Raw genomic sequence first — 14,130 nt, 5'->3', positions numbered from 1 at the left:
AAATTTAACTGTGATAGCCATGTCTAACATACTGAAGAATATAAAACCAACTCAAATTTATTGAAGCCTTTATCTAAGTAAGATCTGCAGTAGTGGGTATGTTTCCCTCAGGTACTAGAAGAGGAAAAAACAGGAAGAGGATTAAAGAAGAAGTATAAATTTTTAGTTGTGCTTAAACAATGCATTTGCTAAATCACTCCAGTCAAAATCATTCAGCAATCCCTGCAAAATCCTATCATGGACCAAAGCAAAGCACAGCTAATTGAAATGTTACATATTGTATCCGGCAAGCAATCACTGCACTTGCATTCTCATTGCCCTCAGCAGCACCTGCATTCTTTGATCACAGTCCTTTTATGTGCTGCACTGTACACAAAAGACTGAGCCAGCAATTAGCCATTCTAGCACTGGGTCCCGAAATCTCTGCAAATGCTTCAGCTCTTTAATGAATTCCTAAATAGAAGGAAGTTGCAAACAAAGTTCAGCTTGTGTATTTTATGCCAGGTTCCCACAGCACTGTAGGTTTTTAGAGCTTAATTAATTGACACTTGCATCCTGTATGCCTTCCAGAGATTTAGTGGAACTTTTACTGGTCACTTCAAACTTTGACATCTTTTGGACAATTGTCCTCAGAATATTGGGCAACCTCCCCAGTCTTTGGGAGGAAAAAACAAGACATTGCTGCCAATCATGACTCATCTGTATTAACTGGATGAACAAAAACTGGAGGGACAAAACGTGCATCATTTCAAGTAAACTACTCATCAGAAATCCTATGCATTGTATAGGAACCAAAATGGGTGATGAAAATTAAAACCACAGCCTAATATACCAGCATTTGGGAACTCTGCCAATGCCCCTAATTAAAATTTTGAACTAATCTCTTCAGGGAATCCAAGAAATTCTTTCAGAAAATGGAACATTCTTCTATGCATATCCAACTACTTATCCTGTAAGAGGGAATATAAAGGAGATTGTATACGATCAGACAGAGGTCAGTCGAGTGGAAAGGACAGTGTGAAAGCTACAGGAAATGAGCCATCTATAAATGAAAATACTGGAATTCCTTTTTGAACTCTGACTCACATAATGTAAGATTTTTCTGGTCCTCATCAAAGGATCATTACATCAATGGGAAATCTTCAATAATTTTAGTGTGATTTTAATCAGTTCCCAAAACAGGACAACATAAACATAGGTGTTTGTAACATCAAGGTGTGCTAACATGTACTTTCTCTTCTTTTCTACCATTAGAGAGTTTGGCAAGAGTGGTTCGGGATAGATAAGAAGTGTAGAGGCTGGACTGGAGAGGGCCTAAAACAGCCCCTGACATTGGCTTATAGACAATAAGCAACAGATCCAGTACTGGTAAAAATGCAAGTAAACAGGAAAGGATGAAAAGGGTTGGTAATCAGTTGGAAAGTGAAGAGGGAAAGGATGTTGATAAAAATTTCTTGGAAGGGAAAACCCAAATCTTCTTTACTGTAAATTAAAAAAAAAAAAAAAAAAAAAGCCAGAGTGAGATTTTAAGAAGAAAAATACAATTATGGGCAGGTTTGGTGAAGAAGAGAGGAATAAGGTAACTAGAGGAAGTGTACAAGGCTGGGTTAGAACATCGTCCACGAAAAAGAGACAAGATAGGTAGGAGTTACAAAGAAAAAAAGTTACAAGCAGGGAAACTGCATCATACTAAGTAAGTTTTGTCTTTGGAGAAATCACTGGGGTCCTATAAAGAAAAATAAGTGAAAGCAGTAGGAGAGCACTACCAAAGATTAATCTAGGCTGGCTCTGCAATGAGTAAATCTGTTTAGGTATGCAACTGAGCCTCATAAATCAAGCAATCCTATTCCTGAGCTCAGATTATTCAGATCTATGGCTTTTGTTTGGCAATGTGGAACTACAGGGTTTAATCATTGTCTTACACTTCCCTGACACTCAGACAGACTGGCTGACTTTGGGGAAATAGAGGCACAAGACTCCCTTTGTGTGGCTGTAAATGACTGCATGCAAAGCAAGGCTGTGAGTACCCAGTTCTCTTGGCAAATTCTCCCAATTGAATCCAAACACAGATTTAGCTCTGATGTGCTGGTCATTTGCAGAGCTTTGCCTCTCCTCACTAGCTTAGAAACAAACAAAACTTCCTCTCTGCTACCTTTTTCTAAAGGATCTTTCTGTGACCATGCCATTTATGGGTCTATAGTCCATGTAATTCTCTGATGCCAGATAGATAAGAGAGATAATCCACATAAAGGATTTGTGGCATTACAGATTACATCTTCCTTTTGTATGTTGTATGCACTGCCTTGAAGAGGCCTTGAGTGATGCTATAGGATCTCTGTATTCAGATTACAAGATACTTGCATTCAGCACTGCCTTATTGTAGGTTTAGAAATACCAGCAACCCAACTAAGTAGCCAGCTCTTCAGATCCTACTCTTCCCTTAACCCATGCAAAGGTAAAGTACTATGGTGGTCAGTGGGATCCTTGCCAGGGTAACAAGATTGACACCATTTTCCTTACATTTACTCAACTGCCACATCAGTGGTAAAGTAATATTGGTAAAGTTAATAATAATAAAGTGATTGTTTAGCAGAAAGAACAAATTATTTTAGGAAGAAGTCACCTGTGGTTCAATCATAGTTTGTCCAGACCAGAAAGCAGAAAGGTACTTAGTTACTCTGATTATTATTATCATTATTATTTCCAAACTCCTGTTGACACAACCAGCTGGAATCTTGAAATTGGATTTTACTTATAATTTAAGGGTCTACCTAAGGTTTTAAAGACTTGTGTAGATCTACCTGAAAGGGCCCTCACTGGGCATCTCTCAGAAAAAAAAGCTGAATAACAGCTAAACTGCTGTTCTGGAACTCAGTTTTTCCATCAGAATTAATATGGCATTAGTTCTTCCAGGGTGATAATCACTAGGAAGGTCTTCAGTTGCATTTCCTGCTGTGCAAGATGCTCTTCAGATGAAAGAATGGAATAATTTTGGGCAACACAAAGGAGCTATGTTCAGCGACTTCACAATATGACTGCTCTGATCCAAGGCCAACTCTGGTTTCTAAGTCTGGAAAACAATATAGCCAATCTCTGTGGTACTGGATGGTGTGAACACAACGGTATATCCTGCCTAACACATGTGAGATATCTCTAGGAGGAACATGGCTGATGATATATTTACATGACATTAACACAAATGTCATTTACTGTGCTCATTTGCCTAATTAATAGTGTATTTATGTTTCTTGAACATAGCAGTGATCACTTTTTAATCTCCTCTCCGGTGAGAGCATTTAGCAGAGTGAGGGAATTTATGTTTGCTCTCCAATGATGGTACATTAATCTCTACGGCAAAAAAAAATCTGCTTTTCCTAGTCTCACCTACACTGACATTTTGCCTGCTCCTGAATGGATCAGCAACATTCCACTAACAATAACCATTCTCAGTGTGGAACAGTGATTCACACCTCTTGATTTCTACTGCTCAGAAAGAGAAAGTAAAGTAAGTAGCATAATTCTGCTACATACAAGCAGGCAAACATCTGATGGAAATACACCTTTAGCACCTTGTGTCTGCATGATTTAGGATGTCACAGATCTCAGCTGTTTGCTGTCTTTCTGACTCCCCTGGCTGTGTTGAAATCACCACAGTGACAGCCAAGACGAAGTAGCTGACTATGTGAGCATTCCTTGTCCTTTCCAATACACAGCAAAGCTACTTAGCTTAAATCACCACTGACGGGAACTAACTTCTTAAACAGGTTTGAACTTGATCCTTGTTGAGCACATCTGACTGTGGCCCAGATTGCCTAGTTCAGCTCCACGCCAGCACATGTACCCTATTATCAGCAGCAGCAGCTCGACATCAGTCAGCAGCTGGCAGACGGGCCCTTGGGGACTTTTCTAGCTGAGGCTGGTGCGGCCCTATGGCTGCTTCAATGTATTCCCCGTGCACAAAAGGGGACATATCTCTGTGCAAATGTTGTTATTGCACAATGGGTGTCAGTGATAGCAGGAAAGAGACAATGCTTGGGAGCTGGACATGTTGTTCAAACATCATTCCAGTCTTTTTATATACTCTGATTAAGGCCCTTTACTTAGAACTGCCATCATGCTGTTGCTGGCTGCTTTGGGCATACAGAGAATATCAGAAATCCCTTTTCAGTCTCTTTTGAAGAATCAATTGAACTGCAGTTCAGTGCCTGTAATTCTACAGTTTGTGACTTTCTCTTAATGTAGATTCTGGCTTATCTACAGAAGATACACAAACAGGTACATCCGTAGTACCCATCTTTTCAAGTAGTACGAATATTTTCACCATTAGCCAATTCCTTTTCTCCACTGCATTTCCAGGTCACAACCCCACTGTTGTCAGCATTACTTAGCCCTTGACACCCTAGCAGTATTTCTTCAGTAGTGGCAGACAGGGCTCTTAGGCAACCAGGAAATCTAAAACAAAGAAAAACTGTTACAAGGAGAACATGGGACAGACAGAGGAGCAAGTGGAACAGAAAAAAGGCCCAAGGGAAAGAAATTAGGTTGAGGCTGGGAATAAGGGCAGCAGCATTTCAGAGGATTTGGGCAGGCAGCAACAGCAACTGCTAAGTCTGCCAGGGACAGTGTCAGTCAGATCATCCAGGAATTCACCTGGTTTCAAGGTACAGTACCAGCACAGGGTAAAGTTATTAGCATCCAGTGTTCAAAATGATACAAAACTAAGCACAGAGACAGAACATATGACTAACTGAAGGGATTAATTTTCTAAACCTAGATGTCTTCTTTTCAATTCTAAGTCTCTCCCAGGCGACCTGTGATGCATCTACTATGCCTGTGCCAATGTCTCAGATCATTACATCTAGCCTACGGAATACCCACCGCCGTGTCCTTTCCAGGCTTGAGAAAATGCAGGGGACCAGCATTTTCTGATGGCCCAGGTGGTACCTGCAGTTCCCTGATGATCTAACCCAGGGTAGTGGGCCTGGCTTAACCACTTGGCAACCTCTAAAAGCTTACAGAAACAGAAACCCCTGCCCCCTGCCACATGTGCTGAATGCAAACCGTGTAGCTGAGCACTGTCATTTCCCACAGCACAGCTGTAGAACTCAGTAGAAACAGCATAAACAAGATCCAGGCATCCCCCACCACTGCACCCATGAGAAGTGGTGCCTTGCCACAACACAGCCTTTTCCCCCTGCCCATCCTGCCTGCTCTTAACTGCTCTCTGTCAGTCACTGCCATTCCTTCCTAAAGCTCTCATGAGGCTGTCACAGGAACGTCTAAGGAGATGAGATAGAAGCACCTACAGCAAATAAATGAATGAATAAAGCACTAAAAAGGCCAGGCTGGAGAGCAAGGGGGACATGAGCTGTAAGAGGCTCGAAGGCCAGCCCATAGAGTCACTCAGTCTAGACTCCAGATGTGAACGCAGAGCCTCAGTGAGTGCAATACGGGACTGCATAAATATCTCAGCCAGATGTCTCAGGACCCGAGCTACAAATCCTCACAAATGGTGACAGAGTTGGCTGTTGCTGTTTGTACTGCTCTGCTTCCAAGAGAATCAGTGGTCATTCAGTCAGCAGCAGTTCATTTTTGCTGCCAGATGGGAGGGAAAACCAGGCTCAGAGTTGCAGTTAGTCTCATAGCAAACTCAGCAGTCGGTGGATGGGTCATGGAGCCCTCTGTGGGTACTGAGGTTGGCTCAAAATAGCAATCTGGGGAAAGAGCTGAAAAGATGATAGCAAGCATAAAGGCACACGATACTCTGCCTTTCCCAAACAGGCTGGCGTAACAGGCTGCCATGTCAGGAGTTTGAATTAAAATTTCGGTCTTCCAGACCCCTCCCATTTGGTCAACTAAGCTTACAGATGCTTAACATTATGGGATGGAATTAACTTATGTTTCAGTTGCTGGAGACATGTGATACTCTGGCTCTAAGGAGCTTGATGCTTGTATCTGCACTTTCAAACTAGGCATTCCTCTGCCCCACATTCATGTTCCCAGAAATTGTCTCCTAGGTGGGTGCCTCACAGAAAGCACCTGAAGGAAATCTCACCACCTTCCTGTCCATTTGCAGTTGGATCTGTCCCTGGGGAGGCTGGAGATTAGTTTCAGCTCCCTCTTCTGTCTGACTTAGGCCAGAGAATTGAGCCTGACTCTCCCAGGAAATTCTACCACTAGTCTATACTGCATTTCAAACCAAAGCTCTTCCAGTCTCTTGGATTTCTCACACACTCCATAAAAAAAATTAAGTATTTATTGCAGCAGGGTACAGGACCTGGGGATCTGCAGTAAAAGTCCTGTTATAATCTACCCTGTCACTGACCCAATTTAGGATATATCAATTTATGAGCTAGATTCTTTTCAGCAAGTCACCAAAATTGGAACTGGCTGAATAATTTATGAGAAGATTTGCAAGCAAAATTTCTGAAATGGGACACTCTGATTCATGGGGATAATACTATTTATGATTTCTTGTTCAGGCACAAACATGTTTTAGGATGGCAAACATTTGTTGCAAGATTTGCAAGAGGATGGTTTTCATTCTCCTTTTTTAGGGTACCAATAGAAAATTGAATCATACAGTATAAAAGATGAGCTTTAGAATCAGCTCAGAAAAACTTGTCAAAGAGACATATGCCAGTTAAACAAACCAAACAGCCCAGAAAAACTTGACAAAGTTTTTCTAAACTGAGAATGTGCTACCATATGTGCTACCATATCAGTCTCTCTAGGTCCAGTTACAGCCTAAAGTTGCTCCTTCTGGAGAATATTTGAGAAGGCCATTGTCCCTGTCTTCAGACCCAGGCTGACAGAGATAACTTGAAGTCATAAAAGTTTAGGATAAATTGCAGTACTTCAGACTCACCATTGGCCAAGGACTCACATATGAGCAGTGGCTGACGCAGGGTGAACTCTTTTATCTTCCACGGCAAATGCTTGGGACTGTGAGCCCCAGCTCACAGACACTTTTGCTCAGTCCCAAGGTCCTAATGGAGGTCATGCCAAAAGATGTTCTGAAGAACACCGGGTTCCCATAGGGGTACATTTCCCATAAGGGTTGCAAGGGCTTACTCTGTTTTATACCTCTGTCACTTTGACCCGCAAACCATTGCTGGGATCCACTTAGTTCTAATACAAACGTTTCCTGAGCTGCCACATTCAGCCCTGGGTATAAATCAGATTTATCTGCACTGACAGGTGTATGCTTTTGAGGTTTAATTAATTTCTCTTCCTATCCTGAACAACTTTACCCCCAAACACAGAGTATAGAGAGACCCATGCCAGATATGGACATCCTTTTCCTTGTTATTCTGCACTTTCTAAAGAGAAAAGGCATTGAGTGTAATAACCTTAAAAAAGCTAACTCCATGATCTAAAACAAGTACACTGAAAAATGTATTCAAGCATATCATGCTGTTCTTCCACCTCCTTGGTAATGAATGCACAGCATCACCATGGCTGAAAGTAAAAGGGGATATTTCTTCTGGCAGTGCCCTCTGGGGCCGTTAGGCTGGCTTATCCAGCAATTGTGTTGGCAGTTTGGAGTTTTTCCCAGGATCTTCTATGGCCAGGGATGCTACAGGCTACTTCATTAAATGTCACTGGCCATTGCAGATTAATTTTGGTGGGGGGACGAATCAAGCTTAGAATGTTTTCCTTCTGCTTCACTTCAAAAATTCATCTCTTTAAAAGTTGTTTCAGAGGGGGCCCTTTCTTTTAGAATGAGAGAGTCATACTTGGAATCCTACTGTGCAGCACTGACTCTTCCATGTCAGGAGATAGAAAATTTTCCCTGTCTTGCCCTTGAATCTAAAGTTGCAACCCCTCTTCTAGCACAGGCTCAGAACACACCTCTGACTCAGAAATGCCAGTTCCAGTGTATAAACAGCAAGCAGACAAAAACATGAGATAAGTGAAACCTTTCTACTCACAGTGCAGAGGGAGGTGGAACTCATGTAGACCAGTAAAAAGGTAGGTGTTGAAATACAGTGTTGGAGGAGGATGCAGAAATTCCATAATCCTTATCTCTGTCCCTGAAAAAAAACAGTCTCTCCAACCACAAACCACAGCAAGTTCCTTTCTGTGGAAAATCAGATTTATTTTGCCATTCATGCAAGTACAGTTGCCATCTGAGAGCCTCAAAGCTGCATTCCTCAATGCCTGTGGCCATATCAAATTTTTGGGAGGCCATGAAGAATCATTATCAGGAAAACGGTGCTTCATTTACTCTTTTACTCTCAAAGAATGTTTTGTCTTCCTCTCTGTTTTGTGAAGTGCTGTCAACACTTACAGTGAAGTTTATTGTAAATACACAATAATAACAACTGTGCACATTCATCTCTGATTCAATTCCTATGTAAATTTATGTTAATGTCTATGCAGATTAGGCCTGCCCCCCTTGGTCCTGGAAAGTTGTCAGAATGACACATAGGCTCTGAAGAGGTTGTGTGCTACTGATCTGCACTTGTTGTAGTGTTCAATAACTGGCAAGCCAGCACCAGGAGACTGTGGATATTTGTCTTCCCTTTTGCTGGATAAATCAATGGAGTCTTCTAGAGTCTGACTAGCCTAACAAGGACTTTTCTAGAGTCTAGCTAGAATTAAAAAGAAGTCTCTAAAACCTACCTCTAAAACCATGACCTACTATTTTTGTTTCTATTTCTCAACAGAACAAACACACATTGAGTCTTCTAAAAATTGGGAAATACAAGGGAGCCTAGTAAGTTTCAAGGTCTGATATGCCATTTATGAGACAGAAAAGCATTTTTCTTCTCTGTAATATTTAGTAACCACTAAACCAATTCCTGGACTTTATGTGTATTCTTCACTTTTTGCTGACTAAATCAGTACACTCTTTAAGACAGCTTCAATAGGTCATATTTTTTTATTCTTTCCTTCTTAACCTCCTTTTTCTCTGTTTTAACATGAAAAACACAGATCTTCCACCTGTTTGTGCAGCCAGAGCCATTTTGAGCACTCAGGTCAGACCAATGGGGAGGCAGCTGGAGCTGCAGTCGGCTGGTCTCTGCTTTCCTGACAGGGGTGGTTTGCTATGACACTTTCTAAGGACCCTTTGCAGTAAATAGAAACTAATCTTTGGCTCACCCCATGACTGTGTCCCTACAAGGCTCCCAGGCACTTCTTAAATAATCACAACAGGACTTAAATTGGGACTACAAGAGATACATGTGCTCATTGCACAGGGATGAATTTCTGGTAATCCAAAAGGGGTTGGAGAAATTGCAGTCAGAAACAGCAGGCACCAAAATTTTTGGCTAGGAAGATATATCAGACAACAAAAGTCCAATTGCCAGAAACTATTTATACTCCTGCAGTTCACAGCTGAGGACTTGGTCCTGGCCTTTGACAGACAAAACAAATTTATTGTCAGTTGGAAACCTGGTTGTGCTTGGAGGGTAAGATTGCGACCAGAGCTGATAAAGGTGGGATCTGAGTCATCATTTCAGAATGTGGCAGCAGTCTCCTGACCATAATCACCTCCAATCCTAATAATGTTTCATGGACTGAGGTGGCCAGTGATTTTTGGGGGAAAAAACCCAACAAAGCAAGAAATAAGAAAACAACAAATTAGAACAGAACTGTACCTCATAGACTGATGAGTGACTTCAGTCACCATTTATTTCTGGCCTTTCAGCTGCTTTAAAGATTGATGCTGAGGAAATCTCTCCTTCAAGTTCTTCTCACTCGAATCTGGTTTAGAGTGTTATTTCACTCTACTTTTTTAATCTCATTTTATTGAGGGCATTGTTAGCCCCAAGAGCAAAACAAGCAAAAATAAAAACAATTAGAGCCTGGAAGGAATCTGTATTTTTTCTTTGAAACAGAGCCCCATGTCAGACAGCTTTCCACGTACCTTGTTCAGCGTAGGTTCCATTATAGCATCCCATCAGGCCCATTCAAACCAGGTTGCAAAGTTATTGTGGCTGGGATCCAACGCTGCTTTCCCTGCCCATGATAGCTGTTGGTGCTGATTTCATCTTTATCATTTTCTCTCTTTCCACCTCTCATGCAGCTGCCTTCCTGTCTTGATAGGACCAAAGTGCAGCTCATGGAATCTATATGATAATCACAAAAATAGCTATATCTGTTGAAAAATGGATTTAATTCCCCCTCTAAACCTTTGTGTATTGCCAACTGGGGGTGTGAAACCAGCTGGCAAAAGATGTGTTCAGTTTGATTTCATGACTTTCACATACTGCAGCTTCCTGACTTTAAATGGTTCCTCCCCTGTCTAATGAGAGCATCAAGGCCTTGATTAACAGCCCTCTCTTTAAACAAAGTTTTGGAGTTTCTTTTCATGGAAACTTCCCCGAGGATGTCTGACAGCCTGCTCAATCCTGGGCAGCCGAATGCCTCTTCTTTCACAGCAGGAGCATTTGTCAGAGGCGCTAGGAGTCAGGCTTGGTGAGGATTTGTATCCCTGAGTAGTCTCAAAGTAACTTGCACAACAGCGTGGGAAGCAATCTTAAAAGTAGTGCTGGTAAAACTGTGAAAAACTAATTTAATCAATGTTTTCAAAATGTAAAGGCTTGGAATGGACGTTGTTTTACTTTTTTTAACTCTTTTATCCCTATTCTTATAAAAATACATTTTTATTTACTGAGAAGCTTGTCTTCAGTACATTGTTTGCAATTTTCTTTTAGTCTAAACAGGATTTCAGAGAGATGACAAGGCAGTGTGAGAGAAAAGCCTGGTATGTTTTTTCACTGTTGATCACAGAGAAGAGAGAGGCTATTTCTTGGGAAAGATTCCTCCAAGACAGGTAGAACCATCCAGATCAGAGCCTTGAATCTGGACTTAGAGGGCATGACTGAGCCCTCTTGGATTTTTGTTTAAGATTTAGATGAAGTTTTGTTTTGGCTATGCTTGACAGTCAGAAAGTTACACTTTCAGCCAAAGCATGAAAAGAAATACTGGGGTCTTGGGGGATGGAGGGAAAATGTAGAAAGGGGGTAAATCAGCCCCTAAGTAAAAAGCTCCCATGAAGTTGGTAGCATAACCAGACAAGCAAAGCAGCAAAAAGAGAGTGAAAAATTTCAGTCACTGAAGTCAAAAGCTGCAACTTTCTTACAGGGAAGGAATACACTGCCTGCAGTTTCTGCTGTGCCTACTGATACCATCTACAGAAAATCTATCAGCAGTTGAAAGAGGGTTACATTCCTTGTCAACACGTTCCACCACATTGGTGTCTTGACTTTCAAGAGTTCATTAAATGCACAGTCATGGAATTTTCTTTGAAACAGAAAGCTCCTTTATTTTGGCCTCATAGAACCCTTAATAACTCCATTTCTTTATATATTAATTTCCCTCCATTTCTTGCTTCAGCTATCAGCAACACAATAAATTTACCTAGAAGCAAACTGTGGCATATCTTTCTCTATATATTCCCCCATCCATGTATATATATGACCCCCACACAAATACACACATACATAAACACAAAACCTGACAGTGAATAGAATAGCAGAATTTACTGGAAGGCAAAAAAAAAAACCTAGCATATTCAGAAACAGGAGAAAATTAACACTGATTTATAAATTATACAGCTTAGCTATTAGACATATTTTACATTTTGTTCTTCCGTCATTATTCTGTTTCTATGATTATGACATTTTATTTTTGCATACCTATCTTATAAGAAGACAGCCCCTCTGGAAGATCCCATTGAACTGGGATACTCACAGAGAAAGACCTGACTAGTTTGTTTAGAGGGAAAGAACAAAACTGGAGTCAAGAGACTGAAAAGAGCGTGCTAAGAATACAGCACAGTCAGTGGAGAGTAGTAACAGCTATGGAGCCTTTGTCTTTGGGCAGAAGCTGAAAAGCACAAATAGATTCAAGTTAACAGTGCCAGAATAGCAGCTTGGTGAAGTCATTGTACATGTTTCCACCAACTACAAAGAGCTTTGGACCAACATTAGGACTTGTTCCTGTGCTGTACTTTCCTCCCATGCAATACCTGCCTCCATAAATATTTGTTTCTAGTGGTGATACAGATGCAAACTTCACTCAGGGGAGACAGAGGACTGGGAGAGCAGAGCATGCTTGCAATGTGATTTAACAAGAGTCTACCAGACTTGGTGTCAGCTCTTCTGTCCCTAAGATTTAGAAAAACTAGGTTTCTGATCTTAGAAAACTCTTCAGTCTTTATTACAATTTAGAAATATCTACAAGAGTTGTAACAATACAGTGTAATTTTCACCCAGGGAGTTCCAAGCACAATGAATGAAAAATGAAGGAAGTCACCTGCAAGTAATTGCTGTACCTCATAGGCAGAGCACAGAATTGGTACTCTCATTAGAGGTGATAAAAGCAGGACTCTTCATCTGGAGAACCTGCGAAGTCACTGCCTGTGAAACATCATTCAGTCCTTACCCTCAGCCAAAAATGATGGGAAGCCAAGCTGCTCTGCTCTACCTTTTCACTGAATTCAGAGCTTTCAGCCATTAATACAGCACACAACCAGAGTCAGCACTGCACCAATGGACTTTGCTCCTGGCAGGAATGGCATGAAGTCCCTGTCTGGATCAATACAGCCTTGTAGGACATTGTTGGTGCACTGGTGGTGGGAATGCCAGAATCTCAAGCTCCAGACCCACGGCTGTACATACTTAGCACTTCATGATGTACAAGAGACAACTGCTACATAAACCAGTAAAGAAGTACATATCCCAACCCAGACAACAAGGAAGACATGCAAGTCCCACATGTAATTCAGCTTTAAACACTACCCAAGGTGGCAGACATCCCAGTGTCCTAACTCATAAAATGAGCATTTTCAGGGCTTTCACCAGGAAACAAAAAAGTAAAAAAGGAAAATAAATTCTACCTTAATGTCTTGAAAAGAGGCAGTTACCTCTCCAGGGTTTCTTCCTCAATTAGGCAGGGCTCCTTGCCTTGGTTGGATAACAAATGCACAGTCATAAGTCCATGTGTGTTCAGACATTTGTAACACACCACCATTTATGCCACAGCTAAAAGACATTCTTACTTTCCCTGACTAGTGAGGTGTCAGCTCAAGCTGGTGTAATTCACCTTTTGTTCATCAGTAGAGAATTCTAATATAACAATGGAGGCAAATATAACTTCATATAACTGGTGGGAAAGGAGGGAATTAAGTTTACATTCATCACTTCTGCAACACTTCAGAGAATCTGAATAAAACAGTGTTTTATTCATGTGTTGGTGCAACTGTCTCCCCCAAAAAATCAGAGTCTCTTGCACTGAAAATAAACTTGTTTTGATTGCCCTGTCCTAAGTAGAACACCATAAAAGTGATGCAACATAGGATCCTCCTCAGAAACATCATTTTGTTCCAGAGAATCTCTGAACCTAAACATTTCCTTTCAGGCACTTTATTCCCAGAGGAGCCTGGCTTTCTGGAAGAGCCTTTTGTAGTCCAGCTGGATGTCATTACATAATTAAGCCTGTGAGACAGGAGGTAGTCTTGAGTATGGCAATTTTACAATGTAAGATCAAAATGTTATTCTTTCTTTTAAAAGACCTGGTGCCATTTGTTGTAGTGCCTTTATGCAAGGGATCAAATATAGTATTGATTATTCATTATTACCTTTAAAGAGGTCAGGAAGCTTCTGGAATTCAGAAGATTTCTGGGGATCTGAAATGATATAAGACCTCGGGGCTTGATGGCTCTTCTTGACCTGAAGCTTTGAAATATCACCTGCTGTCTCGATTGTTCCTACTTGCTGCCTGGGATTTCAAAGTCTCTCTGTCTCCCTTTTCTTCCCCCCAATGTCTTTCAAACATAGCCAGATCAAGAGAAGCAAAGAATGCAAAAGAAAGTGAGAGTTGCAGGCCCTGCTGGCATAGATCTGCTTTGCTAAGCTTGAATTGAAAATGAATAACATTATTCTTGTTCTGCTGCATCCTACTGTGTTTGGTCATTGCATCACACAGAAGAGGCAATGGGCATATCCTGTGGCCAGCTCCATTGCCTTCAACATGGGTTAACCAACTGTCCAATATCCCAACACAGGGACTTTTTAAACCTTTCTCTGCCAATTTGATCTTCGGGCACATTCAAACGGAGGAATGTTTAGAGGAGACTAGAAGTGTTGTTATTTTGTCAGTGGAGACCCTGACAAA

This window comes from Serinus canaria, chromosome 2 (assembly GCF_022539315.1).
Source record: "Serinus canaria isolate serCan28SL12 chromosome 2, serCan2020, whole genome shotgun sequence".
In the NCBI taxonomy this organism is placed as follows: domain Eukaryota; kingdom Metazoa; phylum Chordata; class Aves; order Passeriformes; family Fringillidae; genus Serinus; species Serinus canaria.
This window is presented reverse-complemented; position numbering follows the sequence as displayed.